This window comes from Pseudorca crassidens, chromosome 13 (assembly GCF_039906515.1).
Source record: "Pseudorca crassidens isolate mPseCra1 chromosome 13, mPseCra1.hap1, whole genome shotgun sequence".
Classification (NCBI taxonomy): domain Eukaryota; kingdom Metazoa; phylum Chordata; class Mammalia; order Artiodactyla; family Delphinidae; genus Pseudorca; species Pseudorca crassidens.
The window spans coordinates 33913838-33940491 of NC_090308.1; the positions used below are offsets into that span (position 1 = coordinate 33913838).

At 40.1% G+C, this 26654-nt stretch overlaps 1 pseudogene; it reads right to left on the minus strand.

Moving 5' to 3' along the window:
• Window positions 1-15846: 15846 nt before the first annotated feature.
• LOC137204872 (ADP-ribosylation factor-related protein 1 pseudogene) lies at window positions 15847-19821 on the minus strand (annotated as a pseudogene).
• Between the last annotated feature and the right edge of the window lie 6833 nt (window positions 19822-26654).

Sequence of the window (26654 nt, forward strand, 5' to 3'; positions counted from 1 at the left end):
AACTTCCAGCTTCCTCCAAAGTGAATTGAAATGCTAACCTGGAAGATAACAAACACCAGAGAGACAGTGTTGTTATCAAATCCCGAAAGAAACCACTGGAAGGGGTTTCTAAACTGTTGAAGCAAACATAAAGTCCCTGTTGAATATCTGAAAGCTCTTTCTTTAATGTTCAGATCTGCTTGGGGGTGGGGGGAATGGTAGGGAGATTTTATGACAGATACTATCTCTCGTGATGTACTTGCCAGTTGTAGAAAAGGAGCTACGATACCTGAAATCTAACCCAGAAAATTGTGTGCTGATTTATTCTGATGTAGTTGTGTTCATTTCAACTTAGCCTTATTAGTCTTATCAGTTTTATCAGTCTTAATTCAGACAGAGGAAATATAGCATTTAAGACAAAAATACAGACCCTCAGTACTTAGATGCAATCTATGTGGATATAGAATATGAAGAATAAAAATATCTAAATTGAATCACCAATGAGTTATTTCCTTAAATAGATGTTTGAATGTACAGACGGACAAAGGCCATGTGTTCCTACTTCGTTGCACGGTCTAAGAGATAAAATCAAACTGGAAAAGTAGAGAAAACAAGATCGTCATGGCATCCACTTGTTATTTGTTGAGAAAGAGGAGATGCCTGCGGAGCCGGCGGGTATTGTGAGTGAGAGAATTAGGCCAGGTATATTTCAGAATGGTCATTCAGGTTGTATTATTACAACAGACATCTTCAGTGTATGGATTTCTAGTAGGGGTATTTTTCATCTCAACAAAAATATATCTGCTTCCCATTTTTACTAAAACACATATTCCTTTTGGTCCATTTGGCTTTTTCCTACTTTTTTTTTTTTTTTTTTTTTTTTTGCGGTATGCAGGCCTCCCACTGTTGTGGCCTCCCCCGCCGCGGAGCACAGGCTCTGGACGCACAGGCTCAGCGGCCATGGCTCACGCGCCCAGCCGCTCCACGGCATGTGGGATCTTCCCGGACCTGGGCACGAACCCGTGTCCCTTGCATTGGCAGGCAGACTCTCAACCACTGCGCCACCAGGGAAGCCTGGCTTTTTCCTACTTTTGACTGAAATATGGATAGTAGATATTCTGCCATCTTCAGCTCTACTACAAGAAACACAATAGCATGAAACTGATGATAAATGACAACTGTTGTTTGACATGGGGACAAGAGGCAACGATGTGGGGAGGCCGACTCCCACTTGGACCCGAAAGCACAAGTGATGCCCAAAGAGAACGCTCCTCATCTCCCAGCAGTGTTCGCCGCATGAGAATATGGCCCAACAGTGTCTCATCTCTCAAGAGGATGTGGAAATCTAAACTTTTATGTGAACTCCTAAAAATTTTGAATATTAGCAACCAGTTAAATTCAAAAACAAAAATATACCTCTGGCCCAACTCTGTGAAAAACAAAACCTGTCAGAAGGCTGCATCTGGTTGTCTAAGTTTGTGACCTCCATTGTAGAATAATTGTTGTTTTACTGTTCTGACTTTCTAAAAATGTGTTTTAGAGAAACATGAGTTGTAGTTGTCTCTGAATAGATATCATAACTTTTTCATACTTGTTCTTGGTTTCCTATTTACCTTATTTTCTCACATATTTTTCTGTTTTAAAAATATATGTCGTTGAATCTTAACTCTTAAGATGAAGAAAAACAAGGTCGATGTCCCCGCTCCCTCCTACCTGGACTAAATTCAGAAGAGCATATTTCAGAAAGTAATTCACACATTTCACCTAATAAGCACCCCCAAAATGATGACTAGAAAATAATTCTTCTGGAGATAATAGTACTGAGAGCTCAAAAGGGGAGCCCTTGTTCTGTGAGCCATGGGATAGCCTGAACTGTTTTAGCACAAGTGCAGTAAAGCATCTGTGGAAGCACCACACTCCAGATTGTGATGGTACATGCTGACTTACCTGGCAGGTGCAAAACATTTTGGGCTCTTGCCAGCCCACAGTGGGAACCTGAACTCCAGTTCCATAAATCTAATTACCTGGCGCACAGTCAGCAGACTGGATTTCTCTTCACCTTCATGTTATATTCTTGGAATGATAGTGAGTAAGTATTTGTTAATTGCTTGCTTTCCAGTGTTAAGTTCTGTATTGCCTGAGTGCTCAAATGTGGTCATTGAGGAAAAAAATACCTTCACATAAGAAATCCACATGAAATCATGGATGTTGCAGGGATATTAGAGATTATCAAATCCAATGCCTTTATTGTTAAGTTTAAGAAATTAAAACCTAGAGGAGTCATATGTCTATCAGTAAAGGGTCAGATAATAAATATTTTAAGTTTTGCCCACCATTGGTCTTCGTTACCTTTGTCGTTAGACCTTCCTAAGAGAATGGCTAAAGGAAATTCTTCAAACAAAAAAAGAAATAATAAATTAAAAAAAGGAAATTTCAAGCATCAGAAAGGAAGAACAGTGGAAAGAGCAGAATTATGGGTATATACAATAGAATATCCCTTTCCCCATGTATGTGTTTTATAAATTATATTTGATTATTGAACCAAAAATTACAATACCATCTGACATTCAAGAAAGTAATATTTTAAAGTAGGAAAGAAAAAGGGATCTAAATAGAAGTAAGGTTTCCAGACTTTACTGTAAGTGGTAAAATAATGATACCACTAGATTATAATGTCATATATTTATACTGTAATGGCCAGAGAAACCACTGAGAAAACTACAAGAGACACACTCAAAAACACTATATATGAATGAAGATAAAATCTTAAAACATGTTTACACAACACACAGAAATTAAGGAAAGCAAAACTGGAATAAGAACCAGAGAAAAACAATAATGAAAAGGCAGATTTAAGTGCTAACATACCATACTCAACAGAGACAGTACAAAAACAGTAAAATTATAAACAAATATGTCATGAATTTTACATAAACATTTTCAACAAAATATTAGCAAACTGAATCCAATAAAGTAAAAAGAAATGATGCACATAAACAAGTGGGATGATTTCCATGTATGCAAGGCTGGTTCAACATTTGAAAATCAATCAATGTTATGCATCATATATCAACAAGCTAAAGGAAAAAAAACGTGATTATATTAATTTGAAAAACCATTTGATAAAATCCAACACTCATGCATGATAAAAACTCTCTAGAAGGGAACTTCTTCAACTTGATAACATCTAAAAAATATTTACAGCTAACTTCATAAAAAATAGTGTAAGACTGAATGCTTTCTCCCTAATCCTGAGAACAAGGCAAATAAAATATCACTATTTTATTCAACACAGTACTGGAATTTCTAGCTTGCAATAAGGCAAGAAAAAGAAACAAAAGCCATACAAATTTGAAATATAAAATAAAACTTTTCCTGTTTACAGATGGCATGATTATGTAGAAAATCCCAAAGAACCTACAAAAATCCTAGAACAAATAAGTGAGTTAATTCACAAGATACAAGATCAACACAAGAATTTCAACTGCATTCTTATACATTAAAAATAAAAGTTATGAAACTGAATAACAATACCATTTATAATTGCTCCTAAGAAAATGAAATACACAGATATACACTTATCAAAACATGTACAGGATTTACATGCTGAAAATTACAAAATTCTGATAAAAGGAATCAAAGTATACCTAGACAAATGGAGAGATATATTTGTTCAGGGATTGGAAGATTCAACATAGTAAAAATGTCAGTTCTTTTCAACTGATCTATAGGTTTAATGTAGTTTCTATAAAAAATTTTCTAAAAAAAGTTTTTTTAGATATAGACAAGCTTATTCTAAAACGCATATGGAAAGGCATAGCTAAAATAGCTAAATAATCTTGACAAAGGATAAAAATGTGTGGGGGAGGGAATCATTCCATCCAATACTGAGGCATCTATATTGCTATATTAATCGGAAGAGGGCAGTATTGGTTTTAGAAAAAAAATAGAAGATTTTCTGGATTTAGGACTAAGCAGAGTTCTTAGACTTAGCCCCCAAAACATGATTCCTATAACTAAAAATTGATAATTTGGGCCTCATCACAATTAAATAGTTTGCTCTGTGAAAACCCATGTGAAGAGGATGAAGGCCACGATTAGAAGAAAATATTTACAAATTATATATCCAGTAAAAGGACCAGCATCTAGAATATATAAAGAACTCTCAAAACTCAACAGTAAAAAACCCCACAATTTTAAAATGTGCCAAAGACATGAACAGACACCTCACTGAAGAGGATATACAGATAACAAGCTTATTGGAAAGATGTTCAACATTGGTAGCCATTGGGGAAATGGGTATCATAATGAGCGTCACTGCACATGCATCAGAATGGCTAAGACAAACCTTAATGACAACATCAAACACCAAAAGTTAGTGAGGTTGCAGGGAAACTGGACCAGGCATATATAGCTGATAGAATGGCAGAGCCATTCTGGAAGAGCATGACAGATTCTTATAAAACTGAACATGCAATAACATACAACCCAGAAATTATGCTCCTAGGCATTTATCCCAGAAGAATGAAAACTTAATGTTCACACATGAATATTCATAGCAGCTTTATTTGTAATAACCCAAAACTGGAAACAGCCCAGAGAGCCTATACCAGGTAAGTGGTTAAACAAACTGTGGTACATCCCTACTATGAAGCACTACTCAGCAATAAAAAATAAAAAACTACTGATATAGGCAACAACTTGAAAGAATCTCCAGGGAATTATAATAAGTGAAAAAAGCCAATCCCAGTAGGGTATATGCTAAAAAGCCAATCCCAATAAGGTATATGCTATATGGTTCCACTTACATAACATTTTGAAATGACAGAATTTTAGAAATGGAGAATATATTACTTGTTACCAAAAATTAGGAATGTGGGTGTGGTGGGTGAATGGGAGGTGAGTGCGGTTATAAAAGGGCAACATAAAGGATCCTTGTGGTAATGGAACCATTTGGTATCTTATCTGTGGTGGTGGGTGAATGACCCTACATATGTGACAAAATTGGACGATATTTCAAGTGACCTGGCTAGCTGCAGATAATAAGGGAAAGAATCCTTTCAATCCAAGACCCCAAAATAGGAAGAAACTGGATGTGTACAGGGAAGAGAAAGTGGCCAGTGAGGCTGGCGCCCACTGAGCAGAGTAGTACAATGTGAGGTCAGCAAGAGTGGTCCACGGCATGTGGGCTTAGTAAACCAGAGCCAAGAGTTTGGATATATTATTCATCTTTGTCCTCCATTCTCTCCACCCTCACAGTTTAAAATTCATGGCTTAACGCATTGTATTACACATGGCAGATTTCAATAAATGTTTATTAGGTGTAATTTAAGCCAGATCTAGAATCTAAGCCTCGTTTTCCTTCTGTTTTCCTCACAACATCATACAGTGTCTCTGATTCTAAAAAAAAAAGCAGACAAATAAATGAAACCCACAGGCATCTGCTCCTGGGAACTCTCCAGGATTTTCCTTTGAGTACACGAAGTAGCTCATTCCCCTGAGTACTTTGGCACTTCATACGTAGTATTCATGAGTTCAATGAGCTGTTTAGTGAGTAATTTGACTCTGGACCATGAGAAACAGAAAATAAATCTGGGTCTAAGGAGACTATGGCAATTCATCCAGTTCAATATCACTGATGGAATATAAGCAAAATCTTCCTCCATTCCAGTCCAAACACATAAATGACAGCAACATATAAACATATAAGTGCAGAGGCTACTATGAAAACTGGAAATGAAAATCTCATCAATCAGAAATGGAAAGGCTTTCCTAAAAGGTATATAGAACGCAACAGCAGCAAGTAGGGGCTGAAACCGTGTAACCTGCGGGTGTCAGGGAAGATGGGCTAGCCCCAAATTGAAGGCACAGGGCTGACTGTGGGCTCTTGGACCACACTGTGTCTGCATATTGGAGCCTGAACTGTATCAGGGCAGGAGAAGAACAGCCTGCCCTTGACTGAAAGATGGCATCACCCACCTATACCTAATAGAGACTAAAAGTCGAGAAACATGTTACTTACTCTGGGTAAGAATCCTGAGATTGTATTAGATTCTTAAGGCTGTTGTAACAAATTACCACAAACCAGGTGGCTTAAAACAACAGAAGCATATTGTCTCAGTACCGGAGGTTGGAAGTCTGAAAATGAAGTGTAGGCCAGGCCATATGCTCTCTGACATCTATAGGGGAGAATCCTTCCTTGCATATACTAGCTTCTGGTGGGTTATCAGCAATCCTTAACACCCCTTGTCTTGCAGCTGCATTACTCTAATCTCTACCCAGATCTTCACATGGTATTTCCTCCTGTGTCTCTTCTCTTATGAAACCGGTCATGTTGGATTAAGGGCTCCCCTTACTACAGTACGACCTCATTTTAACTTAACTAATTGCATTTGCAATGACCCTATTTCCAAATAAGTTCATATTCTGAGGTACTGGAGGTTAGGACTTCAACATGTCTTTGTGGAAGACACAGTTCAAGACACAACACACAGCAATAGATAATTAACACACCCAGCCAAACTATGCAAGTGAAAGGGGGGAATGAAGATATTTTCAGACATAGTCATCCCATAACAGTGATGTATACAGAACTGCATCTGCAGTGGTTACTGCTAGACTATCCTTTTTTACATATTTATGTATCCATAAAATATGGTTTTATTGGACTTTAAATATTATATAAATGTTATAGTGTGGGTATCCTGCTGCTGCTTCCTGTTTTTCACTTGTTATATTCTTGAGATTTACTTACTTTGGAATGCTGGTTCAATTTTTTAAATTTCTATATGGTATTTGATTGTAGACATATAACCTATTTTATCAAAGTTTTCTCTCATGGAGGAATGTATGTTATTCTCTATTTGCCTTTCAAGAGTGCATATTTTTCTCTACTGATCTTTTAAGAGTCATCCTCTGCCCTTGTCTACCTAGCTGTGTGTCCTGGGAAGCTGACCTCTTAGGACAGCATCACTGATACTCCCTTGCTCTCTGACTTAGTGCTGGGTTTGGCCAAGGCCAGGCACCAATGGGAGAGCAGGTGGCAGGAGGACAGTGTGGTGGTGCTTTCCCCCTGCTGGTCCACATTTTTTATAGTGGCTGCCCTCTACCAACATTTTGGAGGGCAACATTTCACCTCCGACTTCAGCTCTCCAAATTCTAGTAACACTGCTTCATCCTTCGGGTCTCAAGCTGATAATGACTTTCATCCCTTTCTACTTCCTGGGTGCTTTACCAATCTTTGTTGGTCCCCTAAACTTGCTAAAACTTGTAAAGAGTCTTTTTTTTTAATTTTTCAATTTACTGTTTGACTATACCATCTATTTCTTGTCCAAATCTTGACTGATACACTAACTGGTTCCAGAAGTTGCCCTAAGACACAGTCCATCAAATTGGATTACAGAATTAGGTCATTTATACATTTGATGAGTGTGTGGATGAACTCTTCACCAAGGGGAAATGGGACCTTGGTAATATGAGGCAAACAATAGCTGTTATCTTTATTAAAACAAATCTGCCTCTGGCATGTGATATGTGCCTACTGAACTAGCAAATGTCTTTCCTTTAGTTTCCATCAGCAAGTATAACCTGCAACATCTCACCTTTGCCCAGGGGTTCAGCAGTACACCTTTGCTGTCTTTTATCAAAGCAATGTCTGATCTTTGTCATATTATAATCTAGACTAGAGCAGTGATCCTCACCAAGTGTCATTTGTGAACTGGTTTCTGGTCCATGTTTCTTACGTGTTCCCAATGAATTAGGGAGCTTGCACCAGAATGTGAACTATGGCACTAAGTACACTGTTCTGTTCAGCTGACAATTTTTTCTTAGCAAGACTTTTTCGATGAGGGAGCAGTGCATTGATTTACATTCTGGTATAAGCTCTTTTCATCATTGTCACAGACCATGGCTTTGAATAGCTGATATTCTGGTCTGGGGGGGACCTTGATTACCTTGACATGGAACAGGATATCATGTTGGGACATCAGGAAGAAACTAATAACCAGATGCCTTAGGAAGAAAAAGCGTAGCTGAGGAAGGGAGGCAACGATGTGAAAGTTCACAGACCTCTGATGTTATGAAGTTTCTAGTAGGACAATGGTATAAAAACATCAAGACATTCCCTCTTAAATGAGAGACAAGTTGCCTCACTTTGCACAGCCCACAGTGGAAAGAACCCTAGGACTTAGCTTATCTAAGGCATTATATTTGGGCATACTGCTCTGATCCACCTACAAGGTAACTTGTAAGGCTTCCTGTTGCAAGAGATATGTGGAGCAAGAGAGGGTCTGCAGCAGGTCCAAGCTTTTATACAAGGTGACCTGCCATTTAGGCCTATGACCCAGAAGACCAAGTGGTACTTGAAAAATGTATGGCAGAAAGGGATGAAGTATGTGCCAGCAATAATAACATCACAAAGCAGATCCCTGAGGTTTTGGAAGGAAGCCTATTTCCTCTTCTGCCAACCACTATTTTCCAGTGGCAAAGCTGCTTTGTGTTTACTACTAGGCTCTAATAGAAAAGGAACAGCCCAATATGGTGTAGAACACCACGTGACGCTAAGAATGGACTATAAGAATGTCTACCATCGGGGCTCCCCTGGTGGCGCAGTGGTTGAGAGTCCGCCTGCCGATGCAGGGGACACGGGTTTGTGCCCTGGTCCGGGAGGATCCCATATGCCGCGGAGCGGCTGGGCCCCTGAGCCAATGGCCGCTGAGCCTGCGCGTCCGGAGCCTGTGCTCCGCAATGGGAGAGGCCACAGCAGTGAGAGGCCCGCGTACCGCAAAAAAAAAAAAAAAAAAAAATGTAAATGGTTGGGGGAAAAAAATCAAAAGAAAAATAAGAGTTTATAACATGCAAACACTCTCTGAGATTCAAATTTCAGTGTCTCTATGTACTTACTTTTCACACTACATTGACAAAGCCTAAAATATTCACCAACTGGCCCGTTATAGAAAAAATTTGTTGACTCTGATCTGGAAGCCTGGAAACTATGTTGCCCAAAATTCCTAGTAGATTAGATCCCACTAATGAGAGGTTCTCATAGGAGATTTAGAAGGAAGAAAAGAAGCAGAAGGTAGTTTTCTCCTATGAGGTGTTAGGAAACATCATGAGCTTTGGCAAACAGCTGATAGGAGGTGTCACTAGCAGCTTCTAGGCTTCCTCTTGTGAATTAGCCACAAAGGTCCAGCAGAGATCACAAGGGACTCCTGTACTTTATCGTATCCTGAATTTGAATGGCATTTTCCCCTAGGCTTCACTCTTCCCACCCTTCCAAAGACTTGTGTGGGCTTTGCATTCCCATATTTAATTCCTTCTTCCTGGAAGTACCTACATTAAGTATTTCTGATCTTCTACCCAAACCTTTCTGAGCCAATAAGAAAAGTACTGAATCACTGAGAGAAAGAGAGTAACTAGCACATAGCTGCTGCCATAACTGGAATTATGTGTTCTGTGAGAGCATATGATAAAGGAATTCTTACCTATTCTGAGAAATCAGGTAAAGTTTCCCTGAGGAAGTGAAGACTGATCTTAGATCTGAAAGAATAAGAATTAACCAGGCAAAGGACTGGAACTTTCAGGCCAGAGGAAGTGTTATAGGAATGAGGGCTGGTATGCAAATAACACTTTAGAACGAAGAATATGGTGCTATAAAGAGAAAAATGCCAGTAGGACTGAAACTTCGAGAGCAACATGCAAGAGAAAGCTGGACAGAGAGAGAGAGAAAGGCCATATAATGCAGAAGCTTCTAGGCTGTGTTAAGGATTAGTGTCTTTCTCCCATGAACTATGGGAAACATTTTCGTGACCTCTGTTGGTCATGAAAACTTTATGAAAGAGATGACATGAGAGATGGGATTCACTAGCGGGTGGAAGAGTGGTGAGAGAGGAGGGCACTCCAACAATGGCACAAGACATCTTAGTGAATTGTATATCAGCCAGTGTAGCTGGAGCAGAGTATAGTGGAGATTAATTTAAAGACAAAGTGGAGAACCTACCATTGCAAGGGTTTTAATTTTATTTTGTCGTCAATGAAACATTATTCAGACAACCATAACGACACTTCTGGGGATGGATTTTGTAGTAAACAAACTGAAATATCCAATTTGAATTTAGGTTGAGAAATACTGCTGGCTTTTGTTAATGATAGTGTTTTTGTGGTTCTTGAAATGAGACGAGGCTTAAAGATACAGGAAATTGGTGGCTTTGGTAAAGACTTTACATTGTTTCATATTAACAAGAGCTGCTGCGGGGGGTTCAAAGGAAATAGGTTATGGCACTTTTTAATACTAGATGAGTAACTGCCACATCTCCTAGACTGTGTCTTCAGTATCCAGCACTGGCAATCTTATCTCATGAAGAAGGCAAGAAAAGGATGCTAATTGAAGTTTGACACACAGGTCTTGAGAGACATGCGCACAAGCAGTTTATTGGAGAACAGCATACGAGAGGGGTGAAGAAAGCAGGATTGAGCAGAGGGAAAAGTTTAACCATGGTGCAGTTGCAACAGAGCTGGGATGGCCCTTCAGAGTTGCAGGTTGCCCCGACTGAGGCAAAGAGGTTAGGTTTTGTACCCTGCATCAACCAGTCACTGGCACCAGGCTACCCAGAGGGAAGGGACGTAACCTTGGATGAGGAAGCTTCCACTAACCAAGGGTAATTCTCAGAGAAGCGTTCAGCTAAGAGCTGTCAATAGTCAACACTTCTGACAACTGGGGAATGGGCACATAGGCTTCGAGGAGGGGCCTGGGAGGTACGCCGCAGCATTTATTACAGTTTACCCCTGTGTGTCTCTTGTATCCATTTACTTCACATAATGAATTCATCCTATCTGAAATCAGCTCTTCCAGGATTCTGGTTGGCCTCTGTTACCGGGAAAACATGCAAGAGAACAGTTAACAGCACAAACTGAAGACCCCACTGCTGCAGCTAAGTTCAGGGATATACATCATCTCCCTCCTTTACTACTCATTCTGGATTTACCTCACCATTGACTAGCTCTCTCCTGGTCTTGATGGCTTATGTGGTTGAGTGATGCAGACTCTTATCCATGAGGGATGAGAGCCCCTAGTCCTGTGCATTTCCCAAGCAATAACTGCTGTACTTGACTATTTACTGTCAATAATGAACATAGGAGAACCAATAGATGCCCCAGTGGACCACTTGGATGCCAAATGAATTCTTCCCTGTCCCAATTATGAACCAGCAGCCTTGCCTCCCTATGAATATCAGGATCAATTATACCTGCCATTGATGGTGCCACCATTGCTTGCCTGCTGAACTCTGGGTACAAGAAGTTTGAAGTGTCCAATTTTGACTTAAAGTTTGGTGGGACTCTTACTGTGTCCTCTGGCGGACACAGTAAGGGGTTCTCTGTCTGGAAACCAGAATATCTAGAGCCATGGGGTCTAGAGTTAAAGCTATAGGAAGCAAAACTCCAAGTAGGTCCCTGAGATTGATTATCATTAGAGACACTCTTACCTGCACCCCTTGGTTCCTGTGTCCAGGTGTTTATATATTGGGGACCCAGCACAATATAACGGATGTTGATTTTGGGGATGTGTCATATCATGAAGGATGGTGCCCCATTATCCAAGCTGGTGTCTCATCTGCACATTCCATCACCCCACCAAGCTGGTAGTTTCCGGGTAACACAGAATGTAACAGGACCAATGGAACCCATGACCATGTGTTCATGACTGGACCACTTTTTCTTTAAAATGTTTCCTCTGGTTTTGTTGGTTGTTTTGAGGGATCCCATGTTGGTAAATCAAAACTCTGTAAATCTTTGTATAGTGATACTGGTTGAGGTCCTGAAAGCAATAAAGGTAACCCGTACTCAGAATAATTGTCGGTTCCAGTCAATATAAATCACTGGTTTTTGCAGTGTAGAAGGAATCCAATGTACTCAACTTGCCACCAGATGACTGGTTCATCTCCTCAAGGGATTGTACCACATTGGAGGCTCAGTATTGGTCTCAGTTGCTGTCAGATTGGACATTTGCCAGTGGCTAAGGACATAGGCTGTGTAAGCATCAATTAGCTGTTGAATTCTGTCCACTTGGTTGTGGTGGATATTCTCTGGTATTAATATACAATACAAGGATCTTCATACTCCGTATCCCCCTTGATAAATAGAGCCAATACATCTTTCCCAAATATCTTTACCTGCAGTCTTCCAATTTTTCTCATATCAGGGCCCCGAACAAATAGCCAAGCCATTCGTCACTGTCCATGAATCAGTGTATATTCATACATGACCATTTCTCTTTCCGTACAAAGTCAATGACCAGGAGCACTGCCCAAAGCTTTACTGAGTGCTATAATTTTCTCTAGCCACTGTCTTTCAGGGCCACCACTAAGTGGGGCTGTAATGAAATAGCTGTCTATTTTCAGCCTATACCCATATGCTGAGTCAACCAATTTATGAATTTAGCTTGGCCTTTTCTCCTCCAATTTTACATGGTCACTTCTCACTTAGCTATTGCTACCTGATGAGAGAAGAGTGTTGGTGCAACGGTAATGGGTGACATGGCAGTCTGCACTATTTCACCAGTATCTCATTCCAGTTCACCATTGGTAAATATTCTAAGAATTGCACTGCAAATGATAGGGTCCTTATTGCCACATAGCCAGCAGTGGATCTGGATCCAAAATCACATTTCTGAGTTTGCTTCCTAGGTATACTCCTAGTACCAAATCTCTCAGGTTAAATTCCACAGTAAATAGATTCTAAGACTCTAGCATCTGCATGCAGGTTTATTGGGGAGTGCTTTTACTGGGGAACAACACAAATGAGGGATGAGGAAGGCAAAATAGGGCAGAGGATGAAACTGAACTGTGATTATTTGTAACAGAGGCTTCACCTGATCCTATGGAGGTTTCTGGAACTGGGATAGCCCTTCAGAATTGTCTCAGTTGAGTCAGGAGGACCAAGAACTTTGTACCACAACTTTGACTACTCATTAAATTCAAGCAGCCCTCAAGGAAGTGTTTTAATATTGACTAAGGCTATTTCTTTCAACCAAGGATAATTCTAGAGATGAACTCAGCTGAGAGCCATTGGCAGCAACACTCCTAGTAGCTAAGAGAATGAATGCATTAGTTTTGAGCCCTTAACATTTATTTCAACTGAAGTAATAATCAAAAGTGTGAAAATAGTTACTAAAGTTACTAAAGTAATAACCAAAATATGAAATCAATATATATTTAGGCTTTTAAAAAAGGAAAACATGCAGAAATATGTAATCTTGTAATATTTGTATTACAAGAAGTGGAAAGATAAAAGAACAGAAGCCCTAAGCCTTTGGGGCCAGTCCACCTTTAATGATTTATATTTCCCCTCCAGCTAAATTTGACTTTAAAGAAATCCCTGCCCACTATACCGGGTTTGAAGACCCAGAAAAGACAAGCACTGAGGATTTTATAATAATGCTCTAATCAACTTTGGGCAGAGGAAATTTTTCAAAACTGATACCTCTGACATTAGGAGTTCTGGTTCTTAAGGAAACACAGGGGAACTCTCTTATAATTTCATAACCACTTTTAAAGAATTTTAAGTAGTTCCATTTTGCCACTTGAGACATCTCTTTTACATAAAAATTAGAGGAGGCATAGACTGCATCCTAAATGTTTGGTTTCAAGTCCTATCTGCCACCTAATAGCTGGATGACAAACAAGTTTTTAAATTTCCCTACGCCTCAGTTTCCTCATATTTAAATATATGGGAAAGGTAATGAACCTACCTCATGGGTTGATAGGATTAAATGAGCTAAGAAAAGTACTTTGTATGGTGACTGACATCACTCAATCAATGATTGTGGTTATTATTTTGTTGTCTAAGTAGGTGTTTTGCTATCCCTTCATACATAATCCTGATAATCTTATGGTATCTTAGCAGATTAGATACACTGTGTCTTCTCTATTGTGTTGTGTTGATCTTTATTTAGGATTCCGTATATTGCTGTTGGGGCAGATGCAAACTGGTTCACTGAGATTAACTGTGGAATCTGTGTCAAAAATAACCCATTTATGCCAGGACTGACACTACAAATCTAGACCCTTGGTACCAAAATAGGAAACGATTCTTAGTCCAGATTTTGCCATATTTCAGTGTTTTTAGAGATCATGAGGATTATGTGATATTCCTTTTTAATTATTTATTTTTGGATATATTAAGGCTAGATAAAGTACGAGTGCTATCATTGTAACATGTTTACAGAATAATCCAATCTTGGTAGGGTACAAGCAGGAAAGTCTAATTTTTCTTCACTATTGCTTTCAACCTGTTTGGTTTGATCTAGTCTTCATCCCTTGATGAAGAAGGGCGGACAGATGTCATAGCTTCCTGAGAACTTTCAATTAAAAGGAGCTCATGTGTTATAAGTTCCACATCAGACTACAACATGACTTACATCTTAATCCAGTTTTTAAAAGCAACTCCCTTCCCTATCCTAACTCACGCTGGCCTGGGGCTTGTGGTCTTGAATTAGTGGAGGGCCTATTCATTTATTCCTCCTCCCTCTTACCTGACATGAAAGAAATCTGAAGCAGCACGGTGAAGGAGAAGAGAGATTAGAACCAAAGTGTAAGCTTTTAATTTACTTTTTACTTCTTTGGTCCTGCAATTTTTTTTTTTTTTTTTTTTTTTTTGCGGTACGCGGGCCTCTCACTGCCGTGGCCCCTCCGGTTGCGGAGCACAGGCTCTGGACGCGCGGGCCCAGCCGCTCCGCGGCATGTGGGATCTTCCCGGACCAGGGCACGAACCCGCGTCCCCTGCATCGGCAGGCAGACTCCCAACCACTGCGCCACCAGGGAAGCCCGGTTCTGCAGTTTTATTTTCTCTTGGCTACTGTTGATAGGTTGCCTGCTCTGGGACAGACATCCAAATGCCAGCTTGTGCTGCATTTCATTCTTTGACGGAGTTGTGTGGATTTCTGCACTGCATGGTTTAATGATATCGACCATGTCCTCTCTGGCTGACATCTTGTCATGCCCAACTCAGACCCTACACCTGGTGGGTTTATTCCACAGTCTCTAACTTTTGAGCTTCCACTGTGCCAGCCATCCACCTTCATAAATGGGGACCTTCAACATAGATTCATCCTGGCTCTGTCATGGCAAACTGTTGGGAGTTGTGACTGTTTATGGCTCCCTACCTTCAGGCCCTGCAATAAGGGGCTGCTTCACTGAACTCCAGCGTTATCCAGATACGAGGTAGGTATATGATTCTATGTCTGTGCATGCTCCCAAACTCCAGAGGACGCAGGTTAAGCTACTGAGAATTCTCTCACTGCACCCCAGCTTGGTGCAGTGAGCTTGGGAGGGTCTATGAGTTTCTGACGCTTAGCAAATATGGGAGTGAGATGAGCATCTCAGGATTCTTCTCTTGGGCAGCCCAGCTCTTGAGGAGAAGAGGAATGTAGAAAGAAGAAAGGAAGATGGGAAAAGCCATAGCCCTTTTCTTCAACCTAGTAATGACTATCTGAAAAGACAACAATTTTTACTTCCAAGAATCCCTTTCCAAACTTCTGGTCTTCTCTGGATGTGGGTGATGGTCTGATGATGGCAGGATTGTTTGACACACCTTCAAATAAGTCCCTCAGAGTTGTGTATATTGGCCCTTCTTTAGGCTGAGTGGGTTCCTATAATTTGTGACGTATAAGGTTGGTAATTTAGACAAAATTCCAAAAGATAAAAAAAAATTCAATTTATCTCTGGGGTACGGTGGATAATTTTGCTCTTTGTTCTTTGGCTTTCTCATTTGCAAAAGGGATAAGATAATAGTACCTACACAGAGAGTTGTTGTGAAGCTTAAATAACGTAATCCATGTAAAAGCTATAGCTGTTTAACACACTTTTTTTTTTTTTAAACAAAGCAAACGGAAAAACCAAAAGGCAAAGCAACCCCAGGCCCCAGGATGGGTGGCGCGGGGCGGGTAGGAGCTCCTGCGGCTCTGGGGATGAGCGGTGGGCGCCAGAGGGCGCGGCTGCGCTTGCGTGACGTCCTGCCGCTCGGCGGCCGGCGCACGTTCCGCACGACGCACTTCACCGACGCTCTCGCGCAGCCCCTTGCCTGTGAGGGCCGAGCAGGCCTGGGTCAGGCTGTCGCGCCCTCCCGATCTTGGAGGTGCAGTCCCTGGACGCAGTTTGGATGTCGCGGATCCCGAGGCAAGTCTCAACGTCCTGCTTGCTGGCCAGCACCAGGATGGGGACGCCGCCCAGCGCCTCGCTCGTGACCATCTTCTCCAACGCTTGTACTCAGACAGTCTCTCCTCCGTGGAGCCCATGACACAGAGAACGCCGTGGCCCTCTGCTTGGTCCTTGTACCACAAAGACTGCAGCTCTTCCTGCCCCCTGCTAAGCCGCACAGCAGGAGGCGAGGCTTTCCAACGTCCACAGTGCCGATGTTTAGACCCACGGTGGTGGTGATTTTGGACAGACTCCTCCCCTTGGAGTTCTTATGAAACCGGGTTTTTGACCGCTCCAGGACAGTAGTCCTCACGGCATTGTCCAGACCCAGGATCAGGATGCAGTACTGGTCCTTCAGAAGCATGTCCTTGTACAGGTCTGACATCCTGCACCCACCCCTGGCCACCGGAGCCACCGCGTGCCTGACGCACAGACCCTGCGCCTGACGGCACGTGGGCCGTCCCAAGCACAGTTCTGAGTACACGGTAAGAATTCAATCAGTGTGAGCCACCATCGTATAACCTGGTATCTTTATTTCACTATACATAAATGTTGATGGAGTGTATATTTATTCATTTACTTAACATATATTTACCACTTAACTGCCATAGGAACTTTGGGGAGAGGTAATGAACAAATCAGCCGTCGTGAAGCTTATGTTATAGCGGGGGGAGGGAAATAATAAACAATCGAATAAGATTTATAATGTGTCAGAGAAAGATTACTGCTATGAAGAAAAATAAACGGGGAGCGGATCAGGAGTGCGAAGAAGTGCTGCTATTTTAAGTGATGTAAGGACTCACTGATGAGGTGGCATTTGAACAGAGATCTGAGGTAAAGAATGTTATTCAGCATGTTAGCAGAAAATGTGTTAATTAAATTCAGTATTACAATCTTCAAAAGTTTGATACTATTTATAACTCAAGCAGATAACTAAGCCTTTTGCCCAATGAAGAAAAAATTACCTTGAATCGAGTAGATTAATTCAGTTGTTCAGGAGAGAGTTTATACTGTATATTAAAAATATATATTGGTCTAGCCTGGAAATCTTCCTTTTTCTTGCCTTTTAGCTTGCCTTGTGATTTTTTTGTTTGTTTGTTTAAGGTCAGGCATGAGGTAATAGGAATTATAAACAGGCCCTTAGCGTGAGGTTCTATGTTAATCTGGCTAGAAGTTGGGCTGTGTTTAATGTTTGCTCTAGCCGTAGGTGCCACTGGCTTCAGATTCCTGGAGTGTACTTGTTTTTGTCTCCCTGTTTTTGGAAGCTTCCCTAAGAATTCCTCCTTAGACAAAGTCTGCACCTTGCAGCTCTTTCAGTGTTATCTATTGTTATTATACTGGAGTCCTGTTGGCGTGGTAGTAGGGTGTGTGGGTGGAAAAGTGATCTATAATCTTATGATTAAAAGTCAGTCATGGGCTTCCCTGGTGGCACAGTGGTTGAGAGTCTGCCTGCCGATGCAGGGGACGCGGGTTCGTGCCCCGGTCCGGGAAGATCCCACATGCCGCGGAGCGGCTAGGCCCCTGAGCCATGGCCGCTGAGCCTGCGCGTCCGGAGCCTGTGCTCCGCAACGGGAGGGGCCACAACAGTGAGAGGCCCGCGTATCGAAAAAAAAAAAAAAAAAGTCAGTCATTTAGTGGGCCTGTGTCCCTGGGTTTTGACTTTCATAAGTGTTTCTTTGCTTTCTCCTTTCCCCCTTAGGTGAGACAGGAAGGCTAGAGGGAGCTGGAGTTGGGTGAAGACCCTTCCTTCTACCTAGGGTAAATTGCTGGTAGAGTCTTTTTCCCTGGAGAGCAGGCCTTTGTTATAGAGAATGCTCCAGATGTATTTCAAAATGATGACTTTTCCTCTGCCTGCCAGAGCCAGGATGGGATAGTTCATAGCTCTTCACTGAAAACCTGGAGGGTTCCCAGAATGAAAACCAATGAAAGTATAGGAGCAAGATCTTATTTTTAAAAGAATAATTATTGACATATAGCTTATTAGAGATATGCACAAATCATAAGTGTACAGCTCAATATATTTTCACCAAGAGAAAATACCCATATAACCAGCAACCTGATCCAGAAATAGAACATTGGCAGCATCCCAGAACCCCACTAATGACCACTTCCGTTCACTATGCTTTCCAAGGTAATCATTATCCTAACTTCTCACAGTATAGATTAGTTTTGCCTATTTTTGAGCTTTATATAAATGAAATCATAAAGAAGGAATTCTTTTGTGTTTGGCTTTATTTCAATCAACATAATGTTTGTAAGATTAAACTGTGCTCTTACATGTAGAAGGAGTTCATTCACTCTCATTACTGCATAGCATTTCATTGTATGAATGTAAGATCATTTATTCATTCATTCTGCTGTTATGAACCTTTGAATTGTTTCCTTTTTTACTTTATTAAGGAGAGTGCTGCTATGTACTAGTGTACATGCCTTTTCGTGAACATATGTAGTTGTTTCTCCTAAGTGTATATCCAAGTTTATATCTAGGAGTGGAATATACACGTTTGTCACTAGTAGGTATTGAATGCCAAATAGACGTGCAAGTGTCTGTAACACTTTAAACATATGAGAGTTTGAGTCACTCCACATGCTCACCAATACTTGCTATGATCAGTCTTTTTCCATTTAGCCATTTTTGTGCATGTTATGTGAAAACAGCAGCTGATAAAATGTAAAACCTACCTGTTAGTTTTGAATATTGGCTGCATGGCAGTCTTGAACTCCGAGTTTTGTCTCTTCAGCACCTTGATATTTTCAGAAGTTCTCTGTGGGTTCTCTGCCTCTGTTCAGTTGCCCCCTGACTAGACCCATTTTCCAGAACCTTGGTCTCTCACTGTGTTCCAGAAATTGGCAGATTCCCTGAAGGAAGTATGTTTTCCATCTCCTTTTTTTTTTTTTCTTTTTGTGGCTTGAAACAACAATCATCATTTTGTTATCTCTCACAGTTTCTGTGGGTAAAAAATTTGAAAAGGTTCAACTCAGGGTATTGCATGAAGTTGCAGTCGGTGATGTGAAGCAAGAACAGTGGAAGCTGCAACAGCTGGGCACTGGCTCTTCATGTAATCTTGGGGCCTCTCTCTTCATGTAGTCTTGAGTACCTCCATATGGATTCTGCATGTAGTCTAGTTTGGGCTTCTTACAGCATGCTGGCCTCAGGACGGTTGGACTGCTTATGTGGTGGCTGTAGGACCTGGCTCCTCAAGTTCTGTGCTTCAGCAGTTCTCCAGCACCTTCAAAATTGTATGTGTGTGTGTGATATATACATACATACATATAGACATATGTATATATGTATGTATATATACATATACATGCATGTATATATCACACATCATAAACAGAAGTAGAAATAGAAGTCCTATTTGATGAGTCTTATTTATTTGTTCTTAGGAACACTTGTAATGGTTTCTCTGAAACAAAAAATGATTTTTGCTATTTGATTCGTTTGCTTGTTTTTTAAGAGAGAAAATTCTGGCCAGTGTAGTCTCTAAACATTATATCTCTTCCACAGGAGAATCAATATAGAATAAGCTAGTCTGAAATTTGTGGATTTCCAATTCTAAATAGAGTGTCATGAATTCATGCTTAAAGCTTTTGGTATAACCCATTTTCAGAAGTGTTGAGGACAGCACTTATAATACACAGTATACATCAAATGCCCTGCATTGATCGACAGTTTAGTAGAAAGGCAGATGGATTAAATGCATTGGCATCATTTTGTCATCCACAAACATACCACTAAATGTATTTCTGAAAGTGTTGAAAAGAGCAGTGTGTACTGTCATTTTATGAAATGTACTGCATTTGTATTGAGAACTGATGGGGAAAAGAAGAAAATAATCCACTGTGAATGTGCTTTAAACAAGAGGCTGGATTTTTCTAAAAACAAAAAAGCAAAAAACAGTAAAGTAGTTGCCTTAAGGTCACAACACTCAAAGAAGTGGTGAGTCATCAAAACAAAACTAAGATAAATCATCAGGAGGAAGAAAATGTCGAAAGGCAAATATAGAATTATTTTTGTTCCTTTGGTTTTTTATTTTTCCAAATAAATTACTTGCAATTTAACCAAGGTCTACTCAAAGGGTAGAGAATTGTTCTGTGATTTTTTTAAAAGAGCAAATATTACATGATGCTGTTATCAAACTTCTAACCCCAACCATATTTAAGTTGCTAAAAATTTAAAGCATGCTTTACTGTGTGAATGGCTACACCAAATAACAGATTTTCAATTGTAGCGAAAACAGCCTTACATTGGAAGAAGATGCCATCTAGGATTTTTATAGCTAGAGAGGAGACATTAATTCCTGGCCTAAAAGCTTCAAAGGACAGACTGACTCCCTTGTTAGGGCCTAATGCACCTGGGGACTTTAAATTGAACCCAGTGCTCACTTACCGTTCTGAAAAATCCTAGGGCCCTTTGGAATTATGCTTAATCTACTCTGCCTGTGCTCTATAAATGGAATAACAAAGCCTGGATGACAGCACATCTGTTTACCTCATGATTTACTACATATTTGAAACCCACTGTGGAGACCTATTGCTCAGAGGAGAGATTCCTTCCAAAATATTACTGCTCATTGATGATGCACCTGGTCACCCAAGAGCTCTGATGAAGGTGAGAATAATGAGAATAATGTTTTCATGCCTGCTAACACAATATCCATTCTACAGCCCACGGATTAAGGAGTGATTTTGATTTTCAAGTCTCATGATTTAACAATATATTTCATAAGACTATAGCTGCCATAGATAGTAATTACTCTGATGGACTGGGGTAAAGTAAATTAAAAACCTTCTGGGAAGAATTCACCATTCTAGATGTCATTAAGAAAATCCGTGATTCATGGGAAAAGGTCAAAATATCAGCAATAACAGGAGTTGGGAAGAAGTTGATCTAACCCTCATGAGTGACTTGGAGGGGTTCAAGACTTCACTGGAGGAGAAAACCGCAGATGAAGTGGAAATAGCAAGAGAATTGGAATTAGAAGTGGAACCTGAAGATGCAATTGAGTTGCTTGCAATCTCATGATAAAACTTGAATGGATGAAGAATTGCTTTTTATGGATGAACAAAGAAAGTGGTTTCTTGGGATGGAATCTACTCCTGGTGAAGGTGCCGTGAAGATTGTTGAAATGGCAACAAAGGATTTGTAATATTTCATAAACTTACTTAATAGAGCAGCAGCAGGGTTTGAGAGGAGTGACTCCAGTTTTGAAAGTTTTATTATGGGTCAGATGTTATCAAATGGCATTGCATGCTACAGAGAAATTGTTCGTGAGAGGAAGAGTCAATAGATGTCGCAAACTTCACTGGTGTCTTATCTTGAGAAATTACCGCAGCCATCCCAGCCCTCAGCAGCCACCACCCTGATCTGTCAGCAGCCATAGACATCGAGGCAAGACCCTCCACCAGCCAAAAGTTTACAGCTTGCTGAAGCCTCAGGTGATGGTTAGCATTTTTAATTAAGGCATGTACACTGTTTTTAGGTATAATGCTACTGCACACTTAACAGACTACAGCACAGTGTACACGTGACTTTTATATACACTGGGAAACCCAACAATTTGTGTGATTCCCTTTATTGTGACATTTGCTTTATTGTGGTAGTCTGGAACTGAACCCACAGTATCTCCGAGATATGTCTGTATTTTCTGCACCTAATTGGGTGAAGAGTATCTTACTTTGAGGTGGCGACCAAAGCATAAAGGTCAAACAGATGCCTGCCCTTGTCAGAGGCTCCCTCTTCCCCTTCCATGTTCAGGAATCTTGTGTGTTTAGCGTTGGCCAGGTTTGCCAGTGCTGTTCAGTCCGAGATCTCAGAGCTGTTACCGGCCCCCAGTGTATGCCCTGAGATTGGAGAATGGTCTGCACCCACCATGTTATTGGGTTTTTATGGTACTTCTGGCATGCTGGGGGACCTGTAGGCCTGAGAATTATAGGGGTGGACTGGAAGGCTTGAGTGCTTTCTCCTGTTGTCCAAGGTAGATAGGCCTTCAAAGAGGGAAGCTCCCTCTCGTTCCCTCAGTGTAGTGTCAGAGAAGTTCAAAGCCAAAACTGTTTTGGATTCCCAAAGCTACAGCTTCTTTTGTTACAATAAAGTGTTGTCACTGATAATACGATGTTTACAGTGAAAAATAGGTAATATTAACAGTAAGAATTTATTACATTGCTTTTAAGCTTAGCTTATATAACAGACATGTAGTTAATAATAGGTACTATTGGGGCTTCCCTGATGGCGCAGTGGTTGAGAGTCCGCCTGCCGATGCAGGGGACACGGGTTCGTGCCCCGGTCCGGGAAGATCACACATGCCGCGGAGCGGCTAGGTCCATGAGCCATGGCCACTGAGCCTGCGCGTTCGGAGCCTATGCTCCGCAACGGGAGAGGCCACAACAGTGAGAGGCCCGCGTACCACACACACACAAAATAATAATAATAGGTACTATTATTAACTTCATTTCACAGGTGAGAAAATAGAGGCACAGAAATGTTAAGTAAATTACACAAGATCACGTAAAACAGAAGAATTGTCCACAGTAAATAAGTATCATCATTGATGGTCAAGTTCACAGAGATGTAGTTGGATTATTCCACTCTTCTTGCCATGCTGATGGCTGCTAGTGCAGATTCCTGGCCTGGGCAGAGGGGATAAACCCCACTCCTCCGGAGATACTGTGTCAAGAGATCTCCATGCAAAAACTGGCCAGGGCTGTCAGGGCTACAGTTTTTGAGATGCATTCACTTCCCCAGAGTGTCAGTCTATTCTGCATCAGATCTCCTTCCAGTTTTTTCAGCTCAGAGATCAAACATTTTATTTTCTCCTTTTCCTCTATTCCAATCCACTGCTTCTGTCTCTTGTGGTAGTTTTATTTTAGGTTCTCCATTGTCCTTCCTGTAACTAAACCTTAGTCAGGCCTTCCCTTTCTCTCTCCAAAAGGTTTCCTTACTTTTATGATTTTCTCACTGAATGTAATCCTGAAGATGATGCAGTGTGCAAATAGGTATAACATGATAATGATGATGATGACGCTGACGATGATGATGATGATCGTGATGATGATGGTGAAGAAACTTCCCTATAATACAACTTTGAATCAAACTTTGGCCATAGTATATAATATTCCAGATATGCTAGTATCGGTCAAGTCTGTCTATTTAGAGCTTCATCATGAATAAGGGAGTACTCACAATATTTACCTCTAAGGCTTGGATAAGTGGATTTGAAGTTTCTTCTGGTTGTATTAGAAGAAAGATTATTATCAATTTCTAACTTGCCAAACAGCTACACAAAGTTCCTGCTGCTTCATGTTTGCTGTGCACACCATTTGTTAAACATTTTCTCACTGCACACGTCTTCCCTCTGAAGGACTCCTAAGAACCCTTGACTGCTGTTTTGATTCCATGAGCATTTTTTTGAGAGCCCATATATGTTATATATAGTGTTGGGAGACCCAAACTCGAGTTAGACAAAGTCCCTTTCTCCAAGGAGCACTTTCTATCTGTTTGGGTAATAATCTCTATGTCTAAGGGTAGGATATATCTAATACAAAAATGTGTTCCTTCCCTCAACTAAACTTCATCTAACAAATGAAGACATAACTGTCAAAAGGCTAGATCTCTGATTTTCAATGGTTAGCAAAAAAGAAAAAATGTTTCACGTTTAACAGCTATATACAAAATATATAAAGACACTGGATTGTCAGATAATTATGTCATCCAGTTAAATTTGAATTTCAGGTAAACAATGAATATTTTTTATTTTTACTTGCTAAATCTGGCAACCTTAACAAAGTGAGAATGTATGTTAATTTCTGTTTATGATAAATATTATAATTTTTTCAAGAAGGAATGACATAGTAGAAAAGGAAAGAGATTTGGAATCAACTAGATGTGGATTAAAGTGTGATTTTATCAGTATCTTGCTAGGTGACAGTGGGAAAATAATTTGTCTCTGAACCTCCGTTTTCTCATAGAAATGGTAACAATTATGGTCAGATGTTGAATGGCTCATTAGTGATATATAAAAATGGCTAGCATATAGTGGGGACTGTATTATTTTCACTTGCCAGTGGCGGTAATAGTAATAATAATAATAATAAAACATTTATTCAGCACTATGTGCTAAGGACTCCACATGTATATATTAACCCAGTTCACCCTCACTACAACCTCTTGGAGTAGATAAACAATTATTTTTGTTTTAAGGATAAGACATATGAAACACAGAAAGTCACACAGCCAGTTTATGTGCAAAACAGGATTAAACATTATGCCATAGTGTCTTTCCTCTATACATCATTTAGAAACAATGATTTTAGACAGACTAGTGTAACTAGCAGCAATACAAATAGTTGATGGCTGTTGAGGATCAAAGATGCTCAAAAGAACATTAGTGTGAGAGGCAGAAGCATAACTATGGACTCCTTTACCATGAAGGGCCAGCAGAACTAACTTGGCAGAGTTATTGGTCTTTTCAGTTACATCTTGGGATGGAGATGCTTGTCACTGCCACTGCTGCTGTTGATGATGATGATAATAATAATAAAATAATAATAGCAGCTGACATATATTGATCATTTACCATGGGCCAGACCATATTTTAGGCATTTTACATGATTAATCTACTTAATCCTTACAAGATTTATAAATAAGGAAACTGCATCTCAGAGAAAATAAATAATTCACACAGTTCAATCACCTCTCTTTTACTTCAATGAACATTTACACAACCTGACCCTAGCTATAATTAATCCTTTATTCCTCTATGTTCCTGTAGATTTAGTCACTTTTAAACTACTTCTCATGATGTTAATTAAAACTTTTCTACTTTTTCCTTGAGAAAGAGATTCTTGTTTTACTTTTCCCTGGAGCCTCCCAGCATTCTACATTGGATATGGCTGTTCTGGTTATCTATCGCTACATGATAACCCATTCCAAAACTTAGTTGCTTAAAATAACAATGTATCTTTTTTCTGGGTGTTGATAGACTCCGTGGTTGGTTGTTTCTTTGGGTCATTCATGTGGTTGCAGTCAGATGGCCTGTGGCTGGAGTCATCAAAAAGCTTCCTCACTCACGTGTCTGTCACTAGGGCCCGTCGGCCATCTCTCCCACATGGCCTGTGTGTGTGGTTAGCCTGGACTTCCTCATACAGTGATACTCAGGGGCATTAACCTTCTCACAAGGTGACTGACTTCCCCCCAGGACAGGCATTTCAGAAAATAAGAAGTAGAAGCTACCAGTTTTTTAAGGCCTGGCTCAAGAAAGGAACAACATTAATTCTGCCCAGTCAATTATTCTAATTGGTCAGAGCTTTTGCAGAGCCCATCTAGATTCAAAAGGAAGGAAAATAGACACCCCCTGCCACCTCACCAGATCTCAATTTCAAAAGTGTCAAAGAATGTGTGGGCATCTTTAATCTACCACGCTAGAGTTTCTCAGTAAGTGTTAGATAGGTGGATTAATGGATGGATAAATGAAAAAGATCTAAGCCAAAGAAAGCAAATGGATGAGAAGAAATGAGGGGTAAAGATTAAAAATAAAAATATTTACAAAGAATACTACTAGTTAAAGTTTACAAGTACCTGGGAACATATGTCATGTTCTAGATATTACAATGGAAAATATATAGGTACAAGATACAATACATACATATGTTAGATATGACACAGGTTCTTCCTTTTCATACTAATACATTGGAATGGAGGTATTTGGAAATTTTTAATAGGCATAATGGCTCTTGGCATTGTCTTTTGATCAGATTGGCTTATTCTTCTCTCCTATTTTCATTCAAGTGTTTCTTCTCCACTTAAGAGTTTACTTTTGAAAAGTCAGAGACTTGGAGTACTCTACCGTTTTCCGCCATGTCTCTCCTATTCTTTTGCCTAAGAAATTTCAAATAACGTAGTGGTTTTATAATTTTTTTCATTCCCTAAATGCTGAAAGTCATTCTAGACCTCAGCTTCCATTTTATTTTGAAGACTTCTACGTGGTAGGTAGAAGAATTCAGTTATTTCATAGCCATCATAACCAGAACAAACTTCCTTGACTCTTGATATGTTCATTGATGCTTCTATCTCAAACCTTCTTCTGTCCCCATCTCTGAGAAATTGCTGTTTAAACTTGCACAAATTATTTCAACTTCCTCACTGCTTCTTAGAGAAGAGTAGAGAAAAATATGGGACATGAACAGGGACGTAATGAGAGACTAAAAACCACCCGGACTTTAAATGTTAAAATCAACAAAATATGCAAAATGCCTTGAGGCAATGTAATATCACTGTCTCACAGAAGGCAGAAAATTACTAGGAGAAATTTAAATGATGTGCTGGAGAATGTCAACTGCATTCGGAATGGAGCTTTGGATTTTTATAGGAATTGAATACACATTTCAGTCATTAAAATGAAACAGTCTGAAATTGTTTCAGATTGAACTTTACATGGGCCGAGGAAGAAATTACAATTAAATATATCATGCCAAGTTTTTAAT